Source organism: Tupaia chinensis, unplaced genomic scaffold, assembly GCF_000334495.1.
Source record: "Tupaia chinensis unplaced genomic scaffold, TupChi_1.0 Scaffold138568_1, whole genome shotgun sequence".
Taxonomy (NCBI): domain Eukaryota; kingdom Metazoa; phylum Chordata; class Mammalia; order Scandentia; family Tupaiidae; genus Tupaia; species Tupaia belangeri.
This window is the reverse complement of record NW_006198462.1, coordinates 680,236-692,701: the sequence shown is the minus strand read 5'-3', so window position 1 is coordinate 692,701 and position 12,466 is coordinate 680,236. Positions and strand designations below refer to the sequence as shown.

Genomic DNA, 12,466 nt, shown 5'->3' with positions numbered 1-12,466 from the left:
TAGTATGGTGGTTAGGGTACTGGACACTTCCATGTGGTTCACATTCCTGACCTGGTAGTTCACTTTCTCCTCTCACTGTGTGTGTGTGTGTGTGTGTGTGTGTGTGTGTGTGTTTAGCTAAATTTTTTTAAAAAGTGAATGAATAAATAAAATTAAATAAATAATTCTTTTTTAAAAAATTTAAAAAAGAACGCTTTAAAAACAATCAGGTTGTGGACCAGCAGTTGGTGTAATGGCTATGTCACTGGACTCCCATGTAGTCGACCACGGTTTGAGTCCTGGACCCAGTGACTTAAACTCACGCCGGGCATGTGTGTGTGTGTGCCCAAGATCCTGAGAGGAGAATGAAGGAGAAGGGATTGCAGCATAGCCATTACCCCCGGGGAGGGGGCAGTGATTTCTTGCTGTCTCTCTCTGTCTTTCTGATGAGCACTTTTTCTCTATAGCAAAAACCTCTCCAAAAAAAAAAAAAATCAAGTTAAAATAAATATTTAAAGCATATAAGGTATGCAATTATGTAAAGAATGTGTGTGTGTACAGAGATATTTGAAGAAACATCACCAAACCAAAACAAAAAAAAAAAAACTTAATGGCTATTTTATCTGAATAGTGATATTTCAAGTGACTTTTTTTTTTTTTAAGAGATTTTTGTATAGGGCTCATGTGCCCACTAGAGAGACAGAAAGTGAGAAATCACATCCCAGGAAGAAGGTCACACCACAGTCCCTTCTCCTCCACTTTCCCCTCAGGATTCTGGGCATGCATGCACACACTCCTTGTATGAGTTTTAAGCCACCGAGTCCAGGACTGAACTGTGGTCTACTACCTGGGAATCCAGCGACATAATGAGTATGCCATCTGCTGGTCCCTCAAGTGACTTCTAAAGGTCTTTTTCTTATTATTTTTAGGTATTTAAAAACTTACAATAAATGGGGCCAGCAGTTGGGGTGATGGCTATGTCGCTGGATTCCCACATAGTCAACTGTGGTTCGAGTCCTGAACCTGGTGACTTAAACTCATGCCGGGCATGTGTGCATGTGTGCCCAAGATCCCAAGAAGACAATGGAGGAGAAGGGATTGCGGCATGGCCATCCCCCCTTGGGGGTGATTTCTCACTTTCTGTCTCTGTCTCTTTCTGTCTTTCTGGCGAGCGCACATGCCCTGTAGCAAAAAACCTCTCAAAAATATTACAATGAATGATATACTATGTTATAACATGGAATATTGCCAACTTATTTATAATTTTAAACAATTCATATTAAGAGCAACATTTAAATATGAGCGGTGTTTAAATAAACCATGGAACTCATAACTAAGAAGAAAATTTTCATCCTCTGGTAGTCTGCTGTGACACTAATCTGAAAAAGTTTTATATATGTGGGGATACCCTGGAATGTCTGAAGCATTAAAAGTCCATTATTCAAGGATAACTGTCGGTGTGCTCCCATGCTTTCTTTATAGCCATTCATCTTGACTGTGTTTCATTATAGAATATATGCTTGACACTAATCCTGTCCATTTACTTTCCCCACAACTTCTCTCATGCCATCTCTTCTCCTGTATATCTAACTCTTTTCACTTCCTCACCCTATAGCTCCACCTGGAGAACCTGAAGTCATCCTTCAAATCCAAGTTCATGTGATATCTCTCCTGTGAAACTTCCCCAGGTTAACACACTCATTTTACAATTAGTGAGATTCTTTAAATTCAGATAATCTTTCATAGTCTGGTGCATATATATAAAACATCTACACTCTATGGCAGAAATGGAAAGGTTTGAAGATGTGATAGTAGAGAAGACAAGTGTAGATAGCAGAAACTGTGTGGGAGGAAGGTGGACATTGGAGGATGGGTGAGAGAGGCTCAAGAAAGGGCTCAGAGACCCAAGGATGCAAGGTTCTTTATTGTAGGATATGTATAAATAGAATATCCTTGCGTTGATTATCAGACACTTTGAAAAGCCATGTTGTATGCCATAAAGGTGTTCAATAATGAAGTACAATAGTGAAATAAGAAGTTACAAATTTAGGTAACCAGCAGTTAGTGTAATGGCTATGTCGCTGGACTCCCACGTAGTTGAACGCGGTTCGCGTCCTGGACCCGGTGGCTTAAAACTCACGCTGGGCGCGTGTGCGTGCATGCCCAAGATCCCGAGAGGAGAATGGAGGAGAAGGGATTGCAGCATGACCATCCCCCCGGGGGATGATTTCTCGTTTTCTGTCTCTATGTCTCTCTCTGTCTGTCTGGCGAGCGCACGCGCCCTATAGCAAAAATCTCTCCAAAAAGAAAAAAAAAGCACACACACACACACACACACACACAAGAAGTTACAAATTTTAAAAATGCAGATCATTAATGCCCCAATTAAATTTACAGTATTAAATATTGTCAATAATTCCAAAGAAAATGAATTTACTTATAAAAATCATGAATAACTAGGCTTGTACTTCCAACTGTACAAATTTATCCTTTCATGTGAAAGAACAAATTATGTTCAAAAATTATATTCAGTTTCAAAATGAGACAATTATACAAGGAAAATGTGATCTAAAGAACTGAAGTTGAATAAATGAAATGACCCAGTGGTTTTAGAGACTCTTACACTCTGGAACTGGCTCTGGCCTCTTAACACTTTTAATTCCAAAGCAGAGAGCATACATTCCATTGTTCTTCCAGGGGCAAGACCACTTTCTGCCTGTGCAGACAGAATGGAAGTGAGAGGCAGATGAGAGGAGCTGGAAGTCACAACTAAACCTGCACAGTGGTAGTGGAGGGTGGCAGACAGAACCTGGTATCTAAGATGTATGAAGTAGTAGGATTTGGGATGGGAAAGTACTGGTTTCCAACATCCTGACTAAAGCAGTAAAGAATCTAGAGAGAAGCAATATAAGAGATCCAGCAGCCCGCATGTATAAAAGAACTTCTTTAGTAGTGATGAAAATAATAATAATTTTTATTTTCATAAAGGTCATTTTGCCAGGACCTACTTAAGGAGAATGTACTTCTGAGAGCTCACTTAGCATTCATCCACTGAGAGATAGGTACTATTATCCTCATCTTAGTCTCAAAGAAATCAAGCCTTGGACATTTAAACAGTTAAAGGATTATCCAGTTTGCAGGAGGCTTTATTACAGACAGAAGACTCTGAAGCCACAGTGGCTGCCATCTCTGGTATATTTAACGTAGGTCACTACTTTGTCCAGACTTCTAAGCACCATGCCAGAACTGTATTAGAACTGGTTCTAGGGATATTACATCCTAGCTATTAGGGGAGTTCCCCATATGGACAAATTCACCTGCATCCAGTTTTCCATTCACTTTGCCCAGTATAGTCAGTACCCTCATAATTACGATGACTCTCAGGCACACTCACATTCTTCCTAGGTTTTTTGTGTGGCCTCCCCAATTAGCCCTACTGAGATTTAACATCATATGCCTCAGCAGCCAGTCATTGGTTATCGGGGAACTGGAGAGAGAAGAGATGGTAAGATGGTTCCCCACAGCCAAGTGCAATCCTCTGAGAAAGATGCAGATTTGGCCTAACAGTTGCCAACTTCCAAAGCAACTGGGGAAATGGTGCACAACGTGGTAAAGGACATCAAGGGTGTATGCCAGAAGCCATTTCCTGTATCTGGATTTCCACACTGAGTCCAGGATTTAATAATGTCTCCAAAAAAATTGGGATACTATTTCTTTGAGTCTCACCATACTGAGACTCATCTATAGCCTGAGTCCTGCTCTTTAAGGAGGTGAATTACATAGTAAAAAAAAAAAATACTCTGAGGTAGTTAAGGCAGGGATCCAAAGATTTAGAGAACTAAGTACACTGAAATGGATCCATTACTTAAGACTGGAAGATCCATTAGCTGACTCCTTAAAACAAACAAAATGAAGGTCCCCAAAGCACTTCATTTGTCAAGGCAATGCAAAGTGTACTGGTATTGAGGATATTATAATCACTGATGTGCTCAATGGTGGCTATCCTCTGTAGGTCGATAGAAAGAAATATTGTTACTAAACAGGGCTAGTTAGTAGAAATGAGAAGGATGGATCTCAAAAAAGCAGAAGTCAGGCAACAGCATGTAAACATCAGAAACAAGATGAACACAATTATTGCCATGGGCATTAAGGTCAGAATGGTGGTCATGGATTCCGGATCTTCAAGAATCTCTGGAAATGGCTCATAAAACATGGTATTCTCAGAAGCAAGATATATGGATAGTCAACAGGACACACACACACACACACACACACACACACACACACACTGCCTGAAGGAAAGGAATGATCCCTTGCCCAGTTTTCAGACTTGAGACAGTACTCAGAACCCATTAAAAGAGAGTCTAGGTTATCCTGAATAAAGAATCCTGAAATACCACAGAAAGAAATGATTCCCAATCATTCCCTAAAAAGACCTATGAATATTTGCTTCATAACTATACACTATAAATACCTATATCTTTTTTTTGAACAGAGGACACATATAGTAAAATGAAAAAGAGAGCAAGCTCTGAAATCCTTATTCTTCCATTTCTCCATCTTGTCAATACTTAGGGCATAAATGACCTGCTTCTAGCTTGCTTTTTAAGCTATAGGGGACTGGAATTTGAACCATGATCTGCCACATGAGACCCAGCTCCCTCCACACAACATCTAAGTTCTGTGCTATAGGGTCAGCCCCTACATTTTTTGAAGGTTTGTTGGAATTAGTATGAGCTGACATGGATCTCTGGAGACTAACTGCCATCGTGTCCCCCTCCCCCCATATTACATTTCAGCAGGTCAGATAATAAGTAGAGAACTGTCTTGGATATATTACCCAGTTGATCCACTAAGTCCACAGACTCACCCAGTGCTCAATCCCTCAATTTGCAAGTATAAAACAAGAAGGGACAGATTTAGTAGTTCAAAGAAGGCTCACATTTGTTTCTTGACCTGTGAAAGAGGAGTTACTGGAATAAGAAAGACCAAGTGCAATCCCCTGAAGCCTCCTTTTTCAAGCCCAAATAATAAACCAAAAGTAGTATTATACCAATGGTTAAACAGCAGGGATTAGTGACACTCTCAAAGACTTAAAGCACATAAGGGTGGCGGGCTCTGTTACATTCCCATTTAGCTTATCAGGTTAGACTCTGCAAGAACTGAATAGATCGTGATAGATAACACTGGACATTGCAAATTTAGTCAAATAATCATCTGGGCCAAATGAACTGTCATTTCTAGAAGAGATCAATATAATCTCTAGTATGTGGGATGTGGCTATTGATCTGAAAATACACCCTTCTTCAGACACCAGGAAGGAAGAGCAGAAACTGTTCACACTCCCATGCAGTGTGAAGGATGCACATGGTGGTGTATTCGTGCTTTTACTGCAGTGCTAGCCCGCTCTTCTGATATGTAGTACAATATTTTCCAAAGGAGTTTGGATCATCTAGATATCTCATAGACCATGGTGTTCATCCATTATATTACTGACATCCTTTATGGGATGATCTATTAGCTTCTGTCATGGTCCTCCCCTGTGTTTGTGCAATGGGCTCACAAATGGAGTAGTCATGATTGAAGAAGATGGAGGCTTGCATAGACCAAAAATTGTGTCATCTCAACAGGGCTGATGTAGCTAATGCCACTGCTAATTCTGTGACCAGCAAGGAAGAACAATTTTTGAGTCCTGCTCAGGAATTATCCTTTAAGGAGATGAATTAGATAGGTGGTTGTAAGCTGATTACAGATACAGTATACCTGTGAATGGGAGACAGTGCATGCCCTAAATCAAAATCCATTGCATGGTAGTGTGTCCCCAGTAGACAGAACACGTGAGTCCAGGAACTAAGGTGCAGAAGTAGAGATAGCCCTAGTCACCATCATTCTCAGTCAACTGCTTAGGGAATTTGTGTTTCCCACCTGTATAAGTTTAGGTTCTGTAGGGATAAAGATCCCAATTCCTCACAAAGGAACACTTTCACCAAAGTAAGTCTCACAAAATCCAAAACTGGGCCTATTCCTGTTTACATTGGGGTCATCATTGCAATAGATGAGCAGGTAAAAGAAAAAAAGAGATCACATGGATCATCATGAGGAGTTATAACTGAAATTATAGGAGAGACATGGTGAAATATGCTTGGTACACTTGTTATCCACTGAGCATCTCTAGGTATACTCTCATGCAGGTTCTAATTGCAATGGGCAAATGCAACTATGGCCTGATAAGGACATGGTAATCAAGCACTTGGAACTCTCAGGGTTGCAGATGTATGTCAGTCAGTAGACAAGCCATACAGATAATCAAAAGTCTCAATTGAAGAATAAACAATAGTAGTAGAGAAAAATCATAGTTTCATTTGCATCTTCAGGATGAGTAGCACTAGCAGGGCTACAATTTATTTCACTAATCCTTCTCTTATTAGAGTACTCAAGAATTATGAATAAATACAAGCCAGAAGTTGTGAGTCTTTCAGGAAAACTTAACCCAAGAAGCAAATGAAATGAATCTGTGTGGTGCAAGGTGTACTGTAACAAATGTTTGTAGTGTACTGACCAGACCTCTTTACCGGACCAGTGCACCTATCCCCTAGGACTGTAGGTGTCAACTGCTGACAAACTCTTCTGCTGATGACACCCACCTCACCTAGAAATATTCCAGTTGTGGACCTGGTCCCTCTTTATAAAAGTGGATGATATCTAATGCTTGATTTTATGTCTGACCCTCTTACCTCTGGAATGAGAATTGGACCTCTGTGGTCAAGAGATCAGGTTAAGACCAGACTTCTTGTTAAACCGTAGCTCCAACCCTTACGCTAGCCTTACTGTCTCAATATTGTAATTTCCCCTGAGAAAATTACCCCTATCATCATTTGCACATGTGCCTTTTCAGTTTCTGCATCTACAGGACCCCAATTAAGACAAGGTACAAGCCCACTTTTCAAAAAAGTATTAGTAATTTGGTGCTAGATTAGCATTACACATTAGTGAATACAACTTCAGATATCTGGGCTGGGGATGCATAATTCTTTTTTAAATTTCTTTTTATTTCCATTTCTTTTATACATTCAATCTCATATTACTTAGGTTACAAAGTGAATAATCCAATGCGTGTACCTTTCTCACCAGTCCAGTTGACAATACTATGAAGTTATCTTCAATAGATAATCCATTTCTTTGTCCCATAAATGCCTTGCCTCTCTATTTTTCTTGTTAATGTCCTTCCTCAAACTCTACTCCTTCACCCACCCTCTTCCCACACTGTATCTGGTATTCACAATCATTTACTAAAAAAATCATGGAACGCTTCATGAATTTGCGTGTCATCCTTGCACAGGGGCCAAGCTAATTTTCTCTGTATCATTCCAGTTTTAGGATATGTGCTGCCAAAGCGAGCACTGCATAATTCTTTTCAGACTGTAGTTGAGGGAAGTCAGGGACCACAACAGGCCTGAAAGTGAATGGAGAAATCTGGTAGTGGGAAGGGTCACCAGCTATGAGGAGTAGAGGAATGTAAACACTTACAAGTTCAAGGAAATCAGTGTTCTCTAGCAAAGCCAGAAATAAACTCTGCAGGTTGGAAAGAGTTATTAAAAAAAAAAATCCTCTGAATTTGCGTGAATTGCCCTCATGAGACCAATTTCACGTTGGGGTCAAAGCAGTCAAGAAGGCTTTGTTACCTTTTGTAAAGACGACACCCCAACCTCAAAATCTCCTCTACATTCAGTGAAGCAAATAATGTCTTGCCTCCTAGGGACATCAGCCCCATGATTGTAGGTCTTCCATAATGACACTAAACAAATATTTGCTTTGTGAATGAATATATGATCTAATATCCTCAATGTCAGCTAGCGTGTATCTGAAGTTCCTAGAGCTAGCTTATCACTATACACATAATATTCATAAAGCAATTCATAAAGCATTTTGAGCCCCATGACAGAGAGTCTTTGCAGACAGAATACAGTTATCTCTCTCTAAAGGATATAGTGAAGATTAATTAGTTAATTTTCATAAAATGCTTTAGGGATGAAAATGGCTTTATGCAAACTAATTATGAATATCGCCCTGTGTGCATGCCATAAATTCATACCTCTGAAGTTGAATGGAACTTGTTTTTTTAAATTATTATTACTGTAAGAAATACTTAATTGGAGTGGATATTCCTTTTTTTTTTTCTTATACCATTTAAGATTATTTTGCAGTTCAAAATGTGAGTTATGGATATCCTACCACAAAAGAGCTGGGTCTGGTTGTGCAGTCAGGGAATTAGTATTAACTACTCATTTTTGTCTCATACAACACTGCAGAGATAGTCTATTATCATTTAAATAACTTAAATGTAGCAGAGTTCATACCCTTACTCTACTCCATACTAGTGAGGGGACTTTGGGAAAAGTAGTAAAATTCTGTGCCAGTTTTCTCATCTGTCAAGTAGCATAACATATCCCTAAATGATACAATGCAGATGTATTGCTGTAGCAAAGCATCTGATTCATTGTTAGCACTCAGTAATAATTACCAGCATAACTGCTAAACTGAACAGGCGTGAGTGGAAGTGTGTAACCAAGATATTTCATGTTTGCCTTCCACTGTCCCCTTCAAATTTATTCAGTGGGAGCAATTTTTACCATGTCACTGGTTAAACTCTCTAGGCAAACCTTGTGATTTTTCTACTTGTTCTTAGGTGACTTGTGTCACAATGCAGTCTCAATTTGGCAAACAACTATTTCTATAGTAATAAATGTGGAGGTAAGACCTCTTTCCCCAGTTATAGTTGTGGTTGCCTATTTTTGGAGCACACACTCTGGCCTTCTAGCCATGAAACAAACAAACACACAAACAAACAAAATGTAGGCTTTCAAATTAGTCCTCTAGTCCTGGAAATAGCTTTTCACTCAGGAATTTTTTATTTTTTTTCTGTAGCGTGTATATGCTCACTGGAGAGAGACAGGGAGAGAAAAAGAGGGAAAACGAGAAATAACCCCCCCAGGGATGATGACCACACTGAAATATCTTCTTTGCCATTCTCCTCTTGGAATTTTTGGGCATGTATGTAGATGTGCTCAGCATGATTTTCAAGCCACCAAGTCTGGGACTCAAACCATGCAGTCAGCTATGTGGGGTCCAGCTGCCTTAACCTCCACACCAGCTGCTTACGCTAGAAACCTGGTTTTTGAAGTGTGAAATCTGGCCCCGCAAACATGAAATAAATGCTCTCCAGACCCAGGTATAAAACCTGGCCCCATACATTAAAGTGATCCTCTAATGTGAAAATACATCCTCTAAAGTATGTTACATGCAGTCATGAAATACAAGACTTTCAAGCTTTGGAAATGGAAAGTTTCATGTAGTCATGGACCATAACCTCCTCTCTAGGCATGTACTTATAAGAAGAGGAACATACTTTACACCTCAGCCTCCATCTCTTAAGTATGAACTCTGGCCTTCCAGACATAGAAAGAGGTCCTACAGTCACCGCCGTCAGAAAATCTGCCTTTGTACTATGGAAACAGTGCATGCATGGAACTTGGCACACCAGACGTAGAGCCTGGGCTTAGACATAACCCAGCATGAAGCATGGACATCCAGTTGTGACACCCAACCAACATGCAAGGAAGCTTGTACTGAAGACGTGAAACCTGGCACTAGACAGAGCCTGGCCCTAAGAATAAGGAACTTTGGACACTAGACATGAGCCTAGAGAAGTGGAATATGACCAATCAACTATTAATCTAGTCTTACAGTTGATTTACTCATTCTTCTGTGTGAATTCTGTCTTTCTAAGTACAAAATCTGGTTTTCCATATACAACTCAGCTTTTTAGGCACGCAGTTAAACTAGCACATGAATAGAAGCTAGTCCTTGAAACATGAAATCTGGCTCGGCTCCCTGAGTGTAGAGTATGGTCCTTAAACACCTAGACCTCTAAGTTTAGAATCTGACTTTGCAAATACAGAAGATAACTCAAAATATGAATCCTGGTTCTCCAGGCATAAAATCTGACCCTCTATGTGAGAGACCTAGTTTTCTACATATAGATCTTATACATCTGGGCATAGAGCAAATACTGACTACCCAACACAAGAAAAGGCATCCACTGCGAACTACATGTTTAATGCATCCTTAATCTATAAACATGGAACTTAGCACTGTAAGCATGAAAATTGTGTTGAATCTCAATCTCACGGTATGACATCTATCTCTACAAGCATGAACCTGCCTCTCCATATGTGGAAACACAATTTCCAGTCACTGAACCTAGTCCTACAAACATACAACCTAGCATTCCATGAGTGGAATTTGAATCTCCACATACAGCATGTGAACTTACATGTGGAAAATATTGGACCTGCAACTTGGAACCTGGCATTCAAGTTATACAGTTTTCTCTTAGATTGGCCCTGTGACCTAGTGGATCCCAAGTGACTGACCACATAGTTTGAAACATGACCCCAGTGGCTTGGGAAAAACACTGGGTTTGAATGGGCACATGTCCCAAATCCTAACAGGTTGGAAAAATGGAGAAAGGATTGCGCTATGATCATACCCCATTAGAAGATGTTCTTCCCTTTTTCTCTGTCACTGTATTTCTGTCTCTCTCTGGCAATATATGTACTCTCTGGCCAAAAAATATGTATTAATACATATTTGCAGAGACTTTTTCATAAATATTTATAAATATGAGACTTTTATATAAATATTTATAAATATAAATATATTATAGTGTTTGGAAATTTGGGTTCCTTAATGATATATTTGTCTTCCAGGAGCTGCTTACGCTAGAAACCTGGTTTTTGAAGTGTGAAATCTGGCCCCGCAAACATGAAATAAATGCTCTCCAGACCCAGGTATAAAACCTGGCCCCATACATTAAAGTGATCCTCTAATGTGAAAATACATCCTCTAAAGTATGTTACATGCAGTCATGAAATACAAGACTTTCAAGCTTTGGAAATGGAAAGTTTCATGTAGTCATGGACCATAACCTCCTCTCTAGGCATGTACTTATAAGAAGAGGAACATACTTTACACCTCAGCCTCCATCTCTTAAGTATGAACTCTGGCCTTCCAGACATAGAAAGAGGTCCTACAGTCACCGCCGTCAGAAAATCTGCCTTTGTACTATGGAAACAGTGCATGCATGGAACTTGGCACACCAGACGTAGAGCCTGGGCTTAGACATAACCCAGCATGAAGCATGGACATCCAGTTGTGACACCCAACCAACATGCAAGGAAGCTTGTACTGAAGACGTGAAACCTGGCACTAGACAGAGCCTGGCCCTAAGAATAAGGAACTTTGGACACTAGACATGAGCCTAGAGAAGTGGAATATGACCAATCAACTATTAATCTAGTCTTACAGTTGATTTACTCATTCTTCTGTGTGAATTCTGTCTTTCTAAGTACAAAATCTGGTTTTCCATATACAACTCAGCTTTTTAGGCACGCAGTTAAACTAGCACATGAATAGAAGCTAGTCCTTGAAACATGAAATCTGGCTCGGCTCCCTGAGTGTAGAGTATGGTCCTTAAACACCTAGACCTCTAAGTTTAGAATCTGACTTTGCAAATACAGAAGATAACTCAAAATATGAATCCTGGTTCTCCAGGCATAAAATCTGACCCTCTATGTGAGAGACCTAGTTTTCTACATATAGATCTTATACATCTGGGCATAGAGCAAATACTGACTACCCAACACAAGAAAAGGCATCCACTGCGAACTACATGTTTAATGCATCCTTAATCTATAAACATGGAACTTAGCACTGTAAGCATGAAAATTGTGTTGAATCTCAATCTCACGGTATGACATCTATCTCTACAAGCATGAACCTGCCTCTCCATATGTGGAAACACAATTTCCAGTCACTGAACCTAGTCCTACAAACATACAACCTAGCATTCCATGAGTGGAATTTGAATCTCCACATACAGCATGTGAACTTACATGTGGAAAATATTGGACCTGCAACTTGGAACCTGGCATTCAAGTTATACAGTTTTCTCTTAGATTGGCCCTGTGACCTAGTGGATCCCAAGTGACTGACCACATAGTTTGAAACATGACCCCAGTGGCTTGGGAAAAACACTGGGTTTGAATGGGCACATGTCCCAAATCCTAACAGGTTGGAAAAATGGAGAAAGGATTGCGCTATGATCATACCCCATTAGAAGATGTTCTTCCCTTTTTCTCTGTCACTGTATTTCTGTCTCTCTCTGGCAATATATGTACTCTCTGGCCAAAAAATATGTATTAATACATATTTGCAGAGACTTTTTCATAAATATTTATAAATATGAGACTTTTATATAAATATTTATAAATATAAATATATTATAGTGTTTGGAAATTTGGGTTCCTTAATGATATATTTGTCTTCCAGGACTGTCAAAACACTTCACATTCTGGGTGGCTTAAACAACAGAAATTTATTTTCTCACAGATCTAGAGGTTAGATGTATGAGATCAAGATGCTGACA

General features: G+C 39.6%; 1 non-coding gene across 1 annotated transcript; it reads right to left on the bottom strand.

Annotated features, from left to right (window-relative positions):
• Positions 1–7,273: 7,273 nt before the first annotated feature.
• LOC114004544 (U6 spliceosomal RNA) lies at positions 7,274–7,380 on the bottom strand. The gene has a single exon (XR_003546679.1). It is a non-coding gene; the product is annotated as a U6 spliceosomal RNA (small nuclear RNA).
• Positions 7,381–12,466: the final 5,086 nt, after the last annotated feature.